The 15,458-nt window shown below is 46.5% G+C and overlaps 1 long non-coding RNA gene across 24 annotated transcripts in view; it reads right to left on the reverse strand.

Annotated features, from left to right (window-relative positions):
• The window catches only part of LOC119870859, a 59,919-nt gene extending 44,641 nt beyond the window's left edge, over window positions 1-15,278 (reverse strand). For 21 of the 24 annotated variants that reach the window (XR_005354361.1, XR_005354358.1, XR_005354367.1 and 18 more), the window contains exons 1-5: window positions 15,144-15,278; window positions 11,880-12,082; window positions 9,550-9,863; window positions 9,023-9,135; window positions 8,787-8,926 (exon numbers count right to left, since the gene is read on the reverse strand). This is a non-coding gene — a long non-coding RNA (uncharacterized LOC119870859). Of the gene's footprint in view, window positions 1-8,786; window positions 8,927-9,022; window positions 9,136-9,549; window positions 9,864-11,879; window positions 12,083-12,347; window positions 14,961-15,143 lie in introns of those variants that run through there. The other 3 variants (XR_005354352.1, XR_005354349.1, XR_005354363.1) reach the window with 3 other exon arrangements.
• Between the last annotated feature and the right edge of the window lie 180 nt (window positions 15,279-15,458).

The following is a 15,458-nucleotide window of genomic DNA, read 5'->3' on the forward strand; positions in this document are numbered from 1 at the left end:
GGCAGGCTTGCATTAAAAAAAAAAAATGAAAGCGTCATATACCACAATCAAAGGGGATTTATCCCTGAGATGAAAGGCAGGCTCAACATATGAAAATCAATAATTTTAATTAATAAGCATTTATAAAAAGATAAAATTATATGATCTCAACAGATATAAAAAAACATATGACAAAACAAAATATCCTTTTACTATAACTATTCATGAATTGGGTGTAGAAGGAATAAAGGTCATTTATGACAAGCCCACAGCTAACATCACATTCAATGATAGAAGCTGAAAGTTTTCTTCTAAGATCAAGAACAAGACAAGAACATCTACTCTCCCCACTCTTATTCAAAGAAATTTTTTTAAAAGATTTTATTTTATTTATTCATAGAGACACACACACACAGAGACAGACAGACAGAGACAGAGACAGAGATACAGGCAGAGGTAGAAGCAGGCTCCACGCAGGGAGCCCAACGTGGGACTCGATCCTGGGTCTCCAGATTCACACCCCAGGCTGCAGGCGGCGCCAAACCGCTGCGCCACGGGGGCTGCTCTCCTATTCAAAGAAATTTTAAAATAATTTCACCTGCTATAGAATCGAAAACAATAAAGTGCTTTGGAATAAATTTAACCAAAGAGGTGAAAGATCTATATACACTTAAGACAGTAAGATTTTGATCAAAGAATTTGAAGAAACACACAAATGGAAAGATAACCTAGGTTCATGGACCAGGAGAATTAACATTATTAAAATATCTATACCACCCAAGGCCATTGTATATTTGATGCAATCCCTATCAAAATCCCGATGGCATTTTTCACAGGAATAGAAAAAATCCTAAAGTTTGTATGAAGTCAGAAAAGCCCAATGCAGTATAGACAATGAACAAATCTGGATATATCAAACTTCCTTATTTCCAACTTTATGACAAAGCTACAGTAATCAGAACAGTAAGGTACTGGCATTTAAAAGACACCCCAGAACAGAGTAGACATCTCAGAAATAAATCCATGAATATTCAGAACAGAACAGAGAAGACATCCCAGAAATAAATCCATAAATATACAGTCAACTAACATTTGATAAGAGAGCCAGGAATACTCAATGGGGGAAAGTCAGTCTCTTCAAGAAACGGTGTTGGAAAAACTGGACAATTACATGCAGAAGAATCAACCTGGATCCCTATCTTACACCATTCACTAAAATTAACTAGAAATGGATTAAAAATTTAAATATAACACCTGAAACTGCAAAACTCCTAGAAGAAACTACAGGGAAAAATAATCTTGACACTGGTTTTAGCAATAAAGCCAGCAACAAAATCATAAAAAGATAGACACATCAGAGTTTCTGCATTAGCAAAGAAATATTCAACTAAATGAAAAGAGAACCTAGAGAAATAAGGGTTAGTATCCAAAATATATGAGGAATTCATACAACTCCGTAACAACCGCCCCCCAACATCCCAATTAAAAAATAGTCAAAGGACCTAGATACACAGCTTTCCAAAAAAGACATGTGAATGACTCACAGATATATGAAAAGAGGTTCAACATCAGTAATCATCAGTGAAACAAAAATAAAAAACACAGTGACAACTGATGGGTATTAAGGAGGACACTTGTGATGAGCACTGGATGTTATATGCATGTAATTTATTTATTTTTAAAGATTTATTTATTTATTCATGAGAGACACAGAAAGATAAGTAGAGACACAGGCAGAGGGAGAGGCAGGCTCCCTGCAGGGAGCCCGATGTGGGACTTGATTCCAGGACACCGGGATCACAGCCTGAGGTAGACACTCAAGCACTGAGCCACCCAGGTGCCCAGCTAACTAGAATTTAAATAAAAATTTGAAAAAGAAGAAAAAAAATCCACACACATGAGGTAACACCTCATGCCAGTTAGAAAGGCTATCATCAAAAAGACAAAAGATAGGTGGAGAAAAGGGACCCCTTGTGCACTGTTGGTGGGAATGTACATTGGTACAGCCACTATGGGAACTAATATGAATGTTTCTCAAAATCTTTTATGTTTTATTTTATTTTTTTAAATTTTTGTTTATTTATGATAGTCACACACAGAGAGAGAGAGAGAGAGAGAGAGAGGCAGAGACACGGGCAGAGGGAGAAGCAGGCTCCATGCACCGGGAGCCCGACGTGGGACCCGATGCCGGGTCTCCAGGATCGCACCCTTGGCCAAAGGCAGGCGCTAAACCGCTGCGCCACCCAGGGATCCCCTCAAAATCTTTTAAAAATAGCACTAATATATGACCCAGCAATCTGACTTCTAGGCATACATCCAAAGGAAATAAATCAGTATGTTAGAAAGATATCTCCAGTCCCATATTCACTGCAGCATTATTATCAATAGCCAAGACACAGAAACAACTTAAGTGCCCGTCAACAATTACACAGTAAATAGACACACACACACACACACACACACACAGAGGAATATTATTCAGTCATGAAAGAGAAAGAAATCCTGCCATTTACAACAACTTGGATGGACTTTGAGGGCATTACACTAAGTCAGATAAAAACAAATACTGTATGTTTTCACTTAGACATGGAGTGTAAAAAAAGCTGAACTCATGGAAACAGAGCAGAATGGTGGTTGCCAGAAGATAGAGAGTGGGGGAAACAGGATGATGTTACTCAAAGATATAATCTTTCATTTATGAGACAAGTAAGTTCTGGGGATCTAATTTACAGCACCATATTACCTTGCCAAGAAGTAGATCTTAAATGGTTTAACTGTGGAAAAAACTGATGTGAATTGATGGAGGTATTAATTAATCCTCTTCTGACAACCACTGTATACTATATATGTGTAACAAATCATCACACTGTACATCTGAAACAATGTTATATGTCAATCATACTTCAATAGAAATGGAAAAAAAAAAACCCAGTGGCCTACTACTGTTGGCTTTGATGATCAAATTCATATTCCAACACAGTCTAGTGTAGGAAGCCTCGCCTTACTCACGTTGGAGGAAGCCTCTGCCTTGTATGTTGGCCCATTATTCTAGTAATCTCTGGGGTCCCCAGCCCAGAAGCTAGGCATGTAGATCTCAGAAAAAAGACTGATGGGATCAACCCTCCTGAGAAAAGCATGAACTAGGGAGTCACAGCCCTTGCAGACCTATACTATAATAACTATCTTTAAGATGCTATAACAAGTTTAGCCGGAATGCCCGGGCAGCATACAGAGGACACAACACAGTGGTAGCAGCCTATGTACAACTGTGCCACCAGCTGGTAGTGCCAGAACCTACCCCGTGGTAATTGTTGGTTGGGAAGCTGAGAGCAGTCCAGAGGTAAGCCGCCTCCACTGAACACTGAATCATGCTGCTGGTTGTGCAAACTGTTCTAAAATTATGCCCAGGATTTAATTTATGGAGGTGACTGAATGATGAGACAAGCACCAATGCTATCGAAAGCAGAATTCATTACTTGCATTTCCCCAAACAGGAGGGCACAGCACACCATGCATGGCCATAGGGAAGCACCATGTTTGGACAGGAGGCAGAAGCAGGAGTAAGAGAAAGCCTATGCCAGATTCTTTATGGGAGTGTCCACAGGAAAGACAAGGCAGGGCAGAATGAACAATGTAGGACTGCCTGGTTTAGAGAGTTCTGGTGGGATTTAGGCTACAGGGCTTGTCTCTCCTTGCCTGGTGCCTAATCCTGGGATGATTTAGGTCAGGAGAAGTATTGGCTTAGTGTATGAGAATCAAGTAAAAGGTGTGGTTGGGGTTATCGGATGACATGAATGCTAAAGCAGTGTCCACCTGCCCACCATACGGACACCTGTGAATCCATCTGCATGAGGAGGAGCCAAAAATCACCAACATTACTGGGGGTGTTGTTTGGCCCTAAAGAACGGACCAACCAATTAGGAGCAATACAATGATTTGGAATGACCAGGCACACATGCCAGGGCCTACAGCCATAGATGATGCCCTGCTCACAATTCACGTAGAGACTCTCTACACATACCCACCAATGCCTGAATACCCTTGCTTCACACACACCAGTGGTAAATTATGGTAAATGTTTAATAAAATGCTCTTTAGGGGTATATTGTAAAGGTGATTGTGGCATTTAACAATTTACCTGCTGTTAATATTCTCAGCATGACTAAATCCACCTGATGTCACAGAATTGGGAAGAAATATGCACCATTAACTATCCCAACCTAGTACAAGCCAGTTGCAGTGCGCCCTATCCCCTTTCATATGAATGTACACACACCACTCACTTGTACCCCAAGTAATACCCTGATCTCTTACCCTGAATATACAAACTACACTACATATCTCTAGAACATATCTCAGAACGTACAAATCTTCCATACATCTGAACACATACATACAGTTGCTACTTGCACCCTGAATACACATATAAACCTTGTCTTACTAGATTTTTACAGACAAAATCCTGCTCACATGCCTCACCTACAACTACATAGACACAAACATGCCCAAATACAAACAAAACCTAACACACTACCCAAAAGTTTACAACTGGAAAGCCTAAAAATACAAGCTTCAAAAAATACCTCATATATGGTTGTTTCATAACCACCCAAAAATATTCCCACAATCTCACAACTCTAAAACACATACTCTACAATTCCTGAACACATACACAACCTACACAGACTATTTCCAAATACACACACTGAACCACCCACATCTTGTAGAATACACATCCCATAAGTCACCAATGAACCCAAATACTTACACAGCCCAATCTAACTTACCAAATCCATAGAAGACTATCCCACAAACACTGAAAGCATGTATAGAAGCAACTCCACCAAGTTCTTCAATCATTACATTCCAGAAGTGATAGAAGCAGATCCCTGAACCCACTAACATACACACTCATGAACTAGCTATAAATATACAATCCCCCTTCACACTCAGATATGCACAAAACAATCCTTGTACCCTACACTTGTGACCCCCGCACACCCATGAACACGCGCGCGCACACACACACACACACACACACACAATTTCCAACTCTAAATACAGACACCACCCAAAACGCTACACATCATTCCTCACATTTCTGGAATACAACATTACCACCACAATCCCCAAACATTCCTAAAACTGTACAAAAACCCTAGCATTCTCCAAAGGAAATCACTGACTATTCCTGGAAACCCCAAACACTATGAGTAAAATACATAATTCACCCCTGTGCTGATAAATGTACATACAAAACAGTATACACTCCTACAACACAACATCTCTAGCACATCATTTATAAATGCATGTAAAACCCTTCCAAGTCCCAATTTAAAGGTCTCAAACTTCCACCTTCTTTCCTGTCAGCCAGCTTGTCAACTTTGTATTAGCTGATGGTTCCAGTTGATAAAAGGAATAAATCATACAAACTATTTCTTTGGTTCAGATGTCACACATACTAAACCGTGCAGAACTGAAATAACTTTCACTTTTTTCTGGAAAATAAAAAACAAAACCAAGAGCAGTTGCTTCTGGATAACTAAATATTAAATGAGAGAGCTCTTCAGGTTCTTAAGAATTGTCCGAACTAAGTTATGTTCTGTGATAATCAGTTTCAAAGGCACATGGTGCTCTGCTTTAGATTTATCCCATATGCTATTGTTTGATACTGGATTTATGTAACTGTGTTACTGCACAGTATTGAATTGGTATCCTTTGCACAGTTAGCAGTAAATAAAAATTAGCATTTAAAATTGCTAAAAAAAAACCATATTACATATCCCAAGTACATACAAATACAATTCTGCAACTCTCCTGCATAAACATATAATCCCATTACTCTATCAGTACAAAAATACTCCCAGATATGTACTAATAACCTAATGAAAAATCCAAATACATACCACAAAAATATTCATCCAATCTTCCATGCTTCACAAATACACAAACGCACATTTCTTATCACAACCCCCAAATATACCCCAAATTACCCAGCACGCTACAAATAAGAAAACATACCTTATACCCTCAAATATATATAAAGCTTCACATTACTCACATACACATAATCAGTCTCAAACACTCTATGAAATAACTCTACCATCTTCCAGAATACAGATGAAGCCCACACCATACAACACATTCATCTTCTCGTGACATATTACCAATCCTATAAAATAGTCACAGACCTGCCCTCACATCCCCAGATATGTGCTCACAGCTCCTGAAAATCAACAAAAGAAATGCATGTAACCAGACAGCATGCCCCAAATGGACAAAGGATCCATCCACATTTCAAAATATCAGCCTTAAAAGTAAAACAGCTAGTCATTTTACGAGCAAAACAACTTCATTCAGGAATAGCAGAGGAAGTGCAATCTAGAACATGCCAACTATGGCGACCTACAGGCAAGTGCAGAGAAGGAGAGAGGGACTTGTTTTTATAAAGGAGGGGAGTAAGTTGGGAGGAGTGGTTTTGAATCAAAGTTGACTGGAGAAGATCCAGAGTCCCGGGTGGTGGCAGCTTTTCATCCACCGGGTGGCTGGAGCAGTCAGCAATGCTTCTACCAGAGTGAGGGGTAATGCCTGAGGGCTCCCAGAGTCCCTACTAAACGACATTACCTTTATCATTTTCATAGAAAATAAGCAGCCCCTACACCAAGATTAACAGGCACACCCTCCCCAACATTGCCAGTATGCACGAGCAGCTAACCCTTCCTAACCCGACCCTACACGCAAACTGCAAACATTCAGGGGGCAGGGCCCTAAATCACAAACACATCACCCAAACACATTGAACGTGCCTGAGTTACAACTCAAACCCTATAAATAAACTTAACCCCATCTACTCGCAGAAAAACACACTCCGGACTTCCACTGGGCCCCAAACCATCACAGAGACATCAGCAACCCACACAGGACGATGATACACTAGTCAGATTCCCTCCAACTCTGTAAAAACACAAATAAACCTCAAAAGTAGGAATTCATGTCAACAGATTCTCAGCAGACTCTCAAATAGGATGTGTGCAAAACCACGCAGGGCCCATGGGTCCTCCGGGGGCGCAGGAGACTGCAAAGACACGAACCCACGACACCCTTCCAGGTGCACACGACCACCCACAACCCCTGCTTCCAAACACAAGACCCACCTTGACGTCTTTAAATAAACCCTAAATCTCCACAACCAACGCACACCCACACAGTCCTTTCACTCGCAAGGAACACAGCCACGCACCACCTCAGGTCCCATAAGAACACGGGTACGGCGCTGGCAAAGGCTTCTAACTACCAACCAGCTCCCCCCATGACACAGTGTAGGGCTAAGTGCACACACTTAACGGGCTGTGAGCAAGGACTTACCAATGATAACACAGGTACGACTCCCCGCGCCTGGTCCCGCAAACCTAGGGGTTACCTACAGCAGTCCTAGGTTACAGCTCCACTCCACAGCCACCCCTCCTGTACTCACTCCCTTCGCAGCATCCCCCCCAGGCACAGTAGAGCCTCCACACCCCACTCCCAGGGTGCCTCCACCCCTGCAGCTGACCCGCGGACCAAGACACCTGGACACGAAAAGGGACCTGCTGACCACCCGAGACCCCAGACAGTGAACCCAGGGCCCGCAGGCGCCTGGAGCCCGGGGTGGCCAGGGACCCCTGAACACTGACTACCAACCCCTGAGCAAGGACCCTAGACTCCTGAGCGGTGACCCAAGACGTGCGGGCGGCCCAGGCCCCAGAACCCTGACCAACAACCCCTGAGCAAGGATCCCAGGCTCCTGAGCGGTGACCCCAGACCCACGGGCCGCCCCGACCCCCTGAACGCTACATATCTGAAAAGGGGTTAATGTCCAAAATAGGAGGATCTCCTTCAACTCAACAATAAGAACTCAAAAAAAAAAAAAATGGACAAAGGACTTGAATAGACCTTTCTCCAAAGACCTACAAATGGCCAACAAATATAGGAAAAGTTGTTCAACATTATTAATTGTCAGGGAAATGTAAATTAAAATCACAATGAGATATTGCCTCACACCTGTTAAAATGGTGGGAGTGTTTCGCACTGCTCATCTACTACTGGGATGTATTTTGCATCTTCACCACATCGCATCCAGATGCATTGATAAGGGTTATGTTTAGTTTGTTGGGATGTGTTAACCAGTATGGCTGATATTCTGGCACATGCAAAGTGCTTGGTCATGACCACTCACCTCTAACACCTGAGAAGTGGAACGATAATGTACCCACCTAGCGGGGTTTTTTATGGATTCGGCAAGCATGAATATAAACGTTTTCCTCATAGTACCTGGTACCTACTAGAAACTATTTTATTTTTTTTTTAAGATTTATTTATTCAGAGAGAGAGAGAGAGAGAGAGGCAGAGACACAGGCAGAGGGAGAAGCAGGCTCCATGCAGGGAGCCCGACATGGGACTCAATCCCGGGTCTCCAGGATCACACCCCGGGCTGCAGGCAGCACTAAACCACTGCGCCACCGTGGCTGCCCACCTGCTAGAAACTAAGTGATGCAAATTCACATTCTCTATGGAGCCTGATGAACACAGCTGGGCACTCACGCTGGGTCTACTCTTCCCTCAACCGTTTTGGCTGTCAATATCTGGGTCACGGGAAACATGCTGCATTCTAAAGATCACCAGGCACTCATAATTTTACACCCAGTCTGTTTTAACTTATATTTCATGCCTGTTTCATTGCACTTGAACTATGAGCCATAGGAGTTTACTTCTTCCCTGAACAACATTTGTGTTTGGAACTTTGCAGGGTGCCCTGTGTCCTGTGTTACCTGGCTTAATTTATTCTGCCTGACAGTGATAGGAGCAGACAGTGGTCAGGCCTTGGATGTGTCCTGGAAGGAGGTAATGAAGACTCAGTGGTCCCATCCTTAAAGAACATGTGTGCCACGAGGCAGCAGGCTCACAGGTCCTGTTGACAGAGTGGACAGTGAAGCTCACCCTCTCATGGATGGCCTGAGTCTTTCATGAGCCAATGGTTACCAGTTGCCAGGGATACAATACTCACGTTAGTCTTGAGAGAGCACAACACTGCAGGATACTGAAGCAGGATGAGGGCCAAGGGAGTAACAGGGCAGAGCTCGGTCAGGAAGGCACTCCTTAAAGAGCTCCGGAAGCATTCTAGCAGGAGGAAACAGAGAATGCTAAGGCCCCAAGGTGCATTGCAAGAACAGAAAGAAGGCTGCTGCACTGGGGGGTCATGACCAAGGGCAGAGGGGCAGGCAGTGAGAGGGGGTTGGACCACATGGTGCCTGGGAAGGACACTGAGGAGTCTGGAGTTTGTTCTGAGAGCAGTGGGTGCTAAGGAGGGGAAATGAGAGGCAGGAAGGTGGTGTGAGATCATGGGGAAGAGGGATCCCCCCCCACCGGAGGAGGTGACTCACACACAGTGTCAGGGGAGAGAGTGGGATGGGCAGCAGGGCAGAGTGGGGAAGGACAGTGAGAACTGACATGCAGGGGGCCTCGTGCTGGTGTGACCCAAGGACACAGTGCGGTAGGACATATGGGCAGGCAGGACAGTCAGCAGGGCCAGACCTGAGAAGGGCCCTGTAGTGGGAGCCACTCAAGGAAGAAACCAGATTTCTCTCTCGGGAACTGTCCTCAGGTCTACTACTCTCCTGGCAGAGTCTATCCAATGGGTCAGCTCTGTTCGCACATTCTGGAGAGGACTGATCAAATGTGACGCCCTGGAGGAGAAACCCTGACCTCCTAGCCACCCCACTGAGGACAGGATACCCACTCCTGTGGGGTGTCAGCCCCACCCTGCATCCAGCCACCAGATGTGATACTCCCAGACCTGTCCAGGTAAGCGTAAGAGGACCACAGACCATCCTAGGGGAATGGCTGCCCTAGAGAAGAGACAACATGAGTGTGAACAACAGATCATAACAAACAAGGGTCAGGCTCTCACAGTCATCAATATGCCCCAGGTCCCTCCCAGGCCAAAACCCTTTCCACCAAGTCACGGTGAGCCACTATCACACAGCCCCATGGAGCTCCACACATTCAAACACACAAACTCTCTACCTATCAGATGCCTGGTTGTGTACCCAGAACCCTCGTGCCCCAAGCAGACATACACCCCCAATCCCAATAAAATTACAGCTATGGTCTTGATGCAAAAATGCACTCCCAATCATACCCCACTAATCAAACACTTAAACACACACATCCTCATAGCCCACAAAAATCCATTCCCCCACCGTATCATTCCCCCATCAATCACACAAATCTTCAACAATAATGGACTACATTAAAACCAAACTCACATACTTAATATTAAACACGATCCCCTATTCCCAAATATACTGGAGTGTGAATGTCCACATATGTACAATGCCTCCAAAGCTCAAACACATAAATACCATCAAACGGACACACATGGGGTTTCCTACCTCTCCTACATACTCCCCAAAACAAACAATAACCTCACCACCCTGATACAAACACATACCGGTCTCCCTCTTGAGAACCTATAAATAGCATCTGTCTACACCCCCCCAATTATAGACACACAGCTCACAACACCCCAATTATAGACACAACAACAACACAACAGTTATATACACTGACAACCCAAATCTCCCAAGTCTCTCCACTCCCTAAATTCTTACCCTGACAAGATAGGTGAGTACACATATAGTGCTGAAGCCTCAAACACACAAATCTAACACACAAAGCATTAAAACACATGACCTTGCGTCTTCTCAAACGCATATATGCATATTCACAAGTCTCAAAATGCAGATCCAGCCACACACACACACACACACACACACACACACCATGCCACACCAACTGTATACTCACAGCTCTCATTGCCCCCAAATCACACATACGCAATCCCTACACATTCTTATTATGCCAAACCACCGCATACCCCAAACATAGACCCATAGGATCCCCCCATACCCGTTTATCCTGATTCATGTTTTCTCCCCAACCTCCTTCCAAACATGAAATACACACACACACACACACACACAACAATCCTTCCAACCCCTGTCCCCAACCAAGGTCTCCAGAAAAAAAAGTACTCATCAGATCATCTTAAACCTGAATGAAAAAAAAAATATATATATATTCATATATATGAATATATATATATCCACTTGCCTATATATATCCATTTGCCTATATATGTATCTCCAACACTTCAAGCCCCTCAAAATACACAAGAACACTTTAAAATTCATCAAATTCCTAGATACCTTACATAAATACACACACCTGCAACCTTTCATGCCCCAAACACATATACCTAAGCAACCCCCAATCCTCAAACATATAATGACTCATTAAACACTCTGAACTCACACCACAACTCAACCTGTGCGATATACACTCCACACACCCACATCAACATCCCACAAGACCATAAATATTCACAGGAACTCACACAAGCCCAGCGCATACACACCCTGCACCTCACTGGCACACACATGTACACAGAGCTCCAACCTCATGACGAGAGGTGCTGTCTACACGGCCTACAGCATGACAACCTGCTGATACCCAGTGTGGATGTTTCCACAAAGACCTGAGCTCAGAATTCTGACCCCAAGCTCCCACTTTGCTTTACAAGTAACCACTCAAAAGCTGAGCCCACAAAAAGGTAGTGACCTCCGCTTCAAGCATCTATAAGTACTCAGTGCTAACTGTCCTGCTCCCGATATCCTGCTTTCTGTGACCTGAGATGTATGATTAGTACACAGTCCTGTCATTTTATTGGGGACAGGTTATGAAGGAGACAGTCACTAGGAATCCACTCGTACGAAGAGAGGCGGTTCAAGGAAGTGATGATGGCACCTTTCCCTGAGGAAAGAGATTCACCATGAGGGAGAAAAGGCCAGTAGGAGACTCACCATAACAAAGGCCCAGAAATGCTGGGTGGGTTGTCCAAGGGAGGTGGGAGGCAGGAGGCAGCTATGTGGTCAGCTGGTGACCACATGAATCACACGGCTCCCTCTGGTGGGTTTGCAGCTCCACATGGACAGAGAGAAAGGGTCATCCCCTCTGAGAAACATGAAACTGTGATGAGCTTCCCAGCCCTAGGAGCATCTTGAACCTTCAGAAGAGAAAGGAGAGCATTTCTAATGGGTCGGGAACATCAACGCCATACCTACCCAGACCAGAACATCCAGCCTGTGGACTCAGCCCCCAGCCCTTACTCATGGACAAAGCCTCTCCACCTCCGGCCTTGTCAGCTCACTGACCCCTAGAGGTCCTGCCCAGCCCTGAGGACTCAGGTTTCCACTGAGGCAGGCTGGTGGACAACTAGTGATCCCCAATACTCCCCACCACCCTGGGCACGTGGTTCTGCAGACTCTTACCTCCTGGACCCTGTGTGGAGGGTGTCCTTGCCTACCAATCATGTTCCAGAAAAGAGAGCTATACCTATAGCTGCCAAGGTGACTTGCAAGGGCTTGCCTGGGAGAGCATGCCCTCTGGCCTTCTGTCTAGGAATCCCTACAATGTTCTGAATACTGTCTGTCACACAACCTGACACGTGCCACCCAACATACTTGCAAAAGTTCTGCTCTGCACAGCCACAGTCCACCAGGCCTATCCATCTTGGGACCCAAATGCCAAGACCATAAATGCTGGAGGAGTGTCCACTTGCCTAACATACAGATGCCTCTGAACCCATCTGCATGAAGAACTGGAAATCATCAAATTTATGGGGGGTTCTTTGGCCTTAAAGAAGAGGCCAGCCTGATTAGGAGTAACGCAATGGTTCAAAATGACCAGAGTCAATGCACACACACAAGGACCCAAAGCTCTGGATGCCCCATTCACAATTCAGAGACACCCATATACACACCCAACGGTGCCTGCTTCAGACAGACACAAACACACCAGTGGTGTGCTGGTAAATGCTTAATAAAGGCTCTCAGAGGAAGGTGGGGAAAACTTTCATTTGAGGTTTTTACCTGGTATAAATATTCCCAGCATGACTAATTTCAAGCTACCTATCTAACATCACTAAACAGAATTAGAATAGATATGCGCCACTGACCTTCCCAAGTTAGTATGAGCCAGTTCTAGCACACCCCATCCCCTTCCATGCAAATATGTGCACACAGTCCACCTGTACCCTGAGTAGAAACTCAACTCACACCCCAGATACACACACACACAAAAACCACATGTCTATACATACACTCATATATACACACATATCATTCTCCTGAACATACGTGAACATTTTTATCCTCATTCTGACCTATCAGACACATATAGAAACACACTAGTCTTATCCAAAGAAATACGCTTTAAATACTCCTAACAACTTCATGCCCTATGAATAAACTTTGATAATTCATGCAGTTGGTGACGGATATATATACACAAACCAGCCTATATACACAAGACACATAGGAACATCTCCAGCAATCCGTTCATGAAGCAACTTCCAAATGCCAAACTGTCCCTGATGAGTAGCAGCCAGCTCTCACGTCTGCAAATACGAATAACCATATCACGTACTTCTAATACACAGAAATATAATTCTCCCACTCCCCTATAAACAGAGCCCTATCTCCCCATCAGATACAGACCTACTCACTTCCCAAAATACATAAGTAAGCCTAATGGCTCCCTCCTAAAAGTACAAACACATGGCCCCAGCAAATACTCCTTCAAATGACCATGCCCCTCGAATAAAGACACACATCCCTCCACAAGCCCCAATTATACCTACAATAATCCGGTACACAACTATGCTAACACATCACCCACACCCTGTTTCACATACACCTATAACACCACGTGACCTGCACCTACATGACCTCACACCCCTGAATTCTCACACAGAATCAACTCTTCCGTCTTGGACGATACAGATTCATACAAAACCACATCACGCTGGCATATGAAGCATCTGCCAGTGCCACAAAATAGTCACTGGCTTTCCCTCTGCACACCAAAATACAAACAGGGCTCCTGACAATCAGAAAATGGAATACACAGAACCATGCAACAAGCTCTTAATACACAAATGATCCCCCTACATCGCCCACATATACAAAACCAGTATACCTAAACGAATACAGGCAGGCACCTCTCCAAACACGCCCCTCCTCACATGCACATAATCTTCCCGAATTTGCCGTTACTCACACAGGTCCCCAAGTCATGGGGGGAAATCCACATGCATCATACTCCCCCAAACAGCGAACCACCAACTCCTTGAGCCCGTATGCACTCTGACCTTAACTCCCTCCAAAACAACCCTCAACCGGCTTTCACACGCACAGGCTCCACACCCGGCCCCTCATCACAGAATGCACCTACCAATTCCCACCTGACAGCGCCTTCGAGCCCTACCTGTGCTCCACTCCCCTTGCAGCCCTACGGTCACAGCAGAACCGCCACGGCTCGCCCCACCGCCACCCAGGTCCCCCCCACGCACCGCACCAGGTCCCGCGGCTCATGACACTGAGACACAGAGGGGGACCTGTGGGCTGCGGGAGAACCCGGAACCCTCGGCGCAAACCCGAGACTCCCAAGGGCTAAATCCAGGCCCGAGGACCCCCCAGACCCCCAAACGCAGACCCCAGACCGGAGGTGCCTGATACCCCAAAGCCCTGGGCGCAGACTCCATTCCCGCAAGCACCCACACACCCGAACGCACCCCAGAGGTGCAGGCTCCCCAGGCCCCTGAGAGCAGACCCCAACCCGACGCCCTACGGCCCTCGAGACCCGCGAGGGTGGACCCCAACGACGGAGCGCGGACGAGAGACCCTGATGCAACCCAGGACCCCCAACCCGAGGACGTCCGGACCACAGACCCAAAGGGCCCCTAAGGCCCCAAATCCCCAAGCACAGACCTCAGAAACGCGAGCTCCTCAGGTCCCGAGGATGGACCCATGCATGCAAGACCCACAGACCCCCAAGGCTCTAAAGGGAGACCCCAACCGCTGAGCGGTGACCCCAGACCTGCGGCCGCCCCGGCCCCTGAACGCTGACCCACACCCCTGAGCCAGGACCCCAGACCCGCGGGCCGCCCCGGCCCCTGAACGCTGACCCCCACCCCTGAGCGGAGACCCCAGACCCGCGGGCCGCCCCGGGCCCCGCCGCCGACCCCAGGAACCGGCCTCAGCCCCGCGGGGTCCAGGCGCGCACACCTTGAACCTCCAGAGAGTCGGCCCCGGCCCGTCCCGTCCACGCCGCCAGCGCCGAGGGCCACACCACCCGCACCCGCACAGCCGCGCACGGAACACCACCCTCGGCGGCTACCCCCGAGAGCCCGGGAGCACGCCCGGCCCTCCACGCCCCACCGCGGGAGCACGAGGCCGCCCCGCGCCCCCCCCCGCCCCCCCCGCGCACGGCCGTCAGGACCCGCCCCCCCGCCCACGCATGCGCGCCTCCCCCACAACGAACCGACTAACGAACGCGGGGAGCCGTTGGGGGCGGGCCCAGGGCCCAGGCGTCCCGTCCCC

The sequence above is a fragment of the Canis lupus genome, chromosome 1, assembly GCF_011100685.1.
Source record: "Canis lupus familiaris isolate Mischka breed German Shepherd chromosome 1, alternate assembly UU_Cfam_GSD_1.0, whole genome shotgun sequence".
In the NCBI taxonomy this organism is placed as follows: Eukaryota; Metazoa; Chordata; class Mammalia; order Carnivora; family Canidae; genus Canis; species Canis lupus.